This window comes from Arvicanthis niloticus, chromosome 3 (assembly GCF_011762505.2).
Source record: "Arvicanthis niloticus isolate mArvNil1 chromosome 3, mArvNil1.pat.X, whole genome shotgun sequence".
NCBI classification, from domain to species: domain Eukaryota; kingdom Metazoa; phylum Chordata; class Mammalia; order Rodentia; family Muridae; genus Arvicanthis; species Arvicanthis niloticus.
In genome coordinates this window covers 138,261,149-138,264,220 of record NC_047660.1, presented here as the reverse complement: position 1 = coordinate 138,264,220, position 3,072 = coordinate 138,261,149, and positions in this window count along the sequence as shown.

Sequence of the window (3,072 nt, the reverse complement as noted above, 5' to 3'; positions counted from 1 at the left end):
CCGTTGGAGTGGTCGAATTGGTTGCCAAGCCTGGCAACCTAAATTCCATCACAGGGACGCATAGAGTGGAGGAAGAGTAGAACACCCACAAGTTGTCCTCTGACCTCCACACATGTATGAGTATGTATGATAATAAATAAAAATAAGATGTGATTTTAAAAATGTATTAAGTGCAAATGTATAAGATGCAGTTTTAAGATGTGTTGAATGGACAAGAAGAGTGTCTGGAGTAGGGCAGACGAAGGAGCAGAGCTGGTAAAGGGGGGGCACTTGGACCAGTTTCAAAAATCGGGCCCCAGTTATGGAGGCAAACTAAACCTCCCTCCTCCCTTTCTGCCTTCCACAGAAAGGATGTTGCAATCACAGCTAAAAGACAAGCCAGGTTTGTTCTAACTCCCAGCCACCCCATGCCCCGAGAGGCCAGGGAAAATGAGTGTTTTACAGGAAATCAGAGCAAACTGCCCCCTTAACCCCTTCATGGAAGGTGTCATGAACACCTGTTCTTGGATTGGGCATCACCACGTTGGTTCAAAGTGTTCCCCCCGTCCCCCAGCCATTCCTACCCCAGTCACAGAGGACAACATGTTAGCAGCAGTAGGCATCAGGGATAAGAGATTCCAGTTACTACCTAAGACAAAAAGTTCCTAGCAAAGTGGGTGTGGCCACCAGTCAGCTCATCACTCCGGAGCCAGAACAACACAGGTTGACAGGTTCCAGACCAGACTGAACAACAGAAAACAAAACAAAAAGCTATTGGTGCTCAAGTGGCTATGGCAACTCAGCCCTCTGGAGCTGGAGGTGGGCAGAGCACTTGCCTAGCATACATGAAGTCCTGGGTTACATCCCCAGAACCACAAAAATCAGGCGTGATTGTGACTACCTGTCTGTCAACCGAAGCACTCCATGTGAGGAAGGATGAGTTGGAGTTGAAGGTTATCTTTCTTACATGGGGATTTTGAAGCCAGCCAAGGCTAATGAAGGGTCAGTCTCGTAAGACAGAAAAACAGACAAAACAGCTAGGCTTGGTGGCCACCCCTTTAATCCCAGCCAGTACTTTCGAAGCAGGGGTCAAAGGATCTCTGAGTTCTCAGCCAGCCAGGAGTACATAGACCCTATCTCCAAAGATCTGAAATTCAGCTAGCGTGGCCCAATAGCCAGGCCAATGGGAAATTGACAATTTACTTCTTGAAATTTGCAGCCTAGCCACCAGGTGTATAAAGCTGTAGAACCTTCAAAGAGAGAGAGAGAGCTGGCAAGATCTAGCAGGATTACACCCAGCCACCCCAGGGGACGCCAGCTAGCTGTGTTAACACTGTGCTTTGCAGGAAGAAACTCAAGCCAAGGGCTCACCCATGGCTGCTGAGTGGCAGCTCAGACAGGAAGTGGGCACTAAGTTGTTTGGTAACCCAAGAAGTCTGTCATCAGCATAAATTGGCTGCTTCCACACCAAGTACCAGGGGGAAGTTGGCAGCGAGTAGGAGAAAGCTTTCTGAGCGTTGATCTGGAACAACCGTTGGGGCAAATCTCTCACACACACAAAGCAAGATGGCCCTCAGACTGCACTCAGGGACACTGGGAGAACAATACAGAAAGAAGGTTAATGGTTACTGTAAAACCTATGGGCTGGTAATGATGGGCCAGAATCAGCCTTTCTAGAAACGGAGTCTGTGGGGCTGGAGAAATGACTCACTGGTTGCCCATCCAGAGGATCTGTGTTTGGTTCCCAACACCCACATGAGGCTCACACCAACATCTGCAATTGTAGATCCAATGTCATTTCTGGCCTCTGTAGGCATCAGGCATGCACATGATGCACAGACACACATACAGGCAAAACACTCCGACACATTTTAAAAAGAAAAGAAGCGGTGTCATGTAGCCCTGGCTGGCCTTTAACTTGCTACATAGCTGAGGCTGACCTTGAACTCCTGATCCTCTTGCCTCCAGCGCACACCAGAATTAATTAAATCTGTGCTACTGAGTATGGAAGCACTTTCCTACTGAGCTGCATTCCAAAGCCACTATTTGTACTTTATAAATATTAAGCGTTGTCAATCATTACCTGCCTACAACTACAAAGCCAATACAACTGAAAGAGATAATATCCTTGTAGGCACAGGACAAGTCCTAGAGGCAGAGCCAAGAGAGCGCCAAGGAGAGTCCTCCATGACTCTCAAAGCCCGCCATAGTCATTCAGCCACCCCGAGTGACAGGGTAGGTAAGGTCCACTCGTTCTTTTCCCTAGAAGGCAAGCGAACCTCCTGGAGGGTGAACTACTAGGGAGCCTCAAAACTAAAGCTTAACTGTCCCACTGCCAAGAAACCCTCCCAGATCCTCTAAAAACCAGATTTTTTTTTCCACTTTAGAAAATGTGCCACAGAGCTGGGATTGTATATGAGGACCTGTCCCCACCCTTTATCCTCCTAATAGGAAAGACTTGGATTATAAATACATAAGTAGGGCTTGGGTAATGCCCAGCAACTGAGAAGGCAGAGGCAGGAGGCTTGCTTGAGGGCAGGAGTTCGGAACTGTTTAGCACAGTGGTCTCTGCCCTCCTAGACCTGCCACCCTTCTGTCCAGTTCCTCATGTTGTGCTGACCCCCAACCATAAAATTATTCCATTGCTATTTCACAACCGTAATTTTGCCATTGTTATGAATTGTAAATATCTGATACACAGAATATGAAATGTGCAATCCCAAATGTGTCTCCACCCACTGGTTGAGAACCACTGATTTAGCAAGACCTGGGGGGGGGGGGTAGAGAGAACCAGAGAGAGAGATGTGCTGGGTTACTGGGACCCAGCTAAGTGTGGGAGGAGGTCACTTCAATGGTCTCTGGTGTAACCAAGTACAACAGGGACCAGCCCAGCCTCAGCATCTGGCCTTGACCCCAAGAGAAGCCTGAGCCAGGCGGGTACTTTCAAGCTCCAGGGAAATGGAAATGTGCTTGGGGTTACTCACCCCAAGACTTGTTGCCCCAGGTTTGTGAAAAGCTTAGGAAACTGTATTGCGAAATCTGGGGCAGGCCCTGGGGCAGGAACAGGGAGGGACCAGAGAGGAGAGCCACATA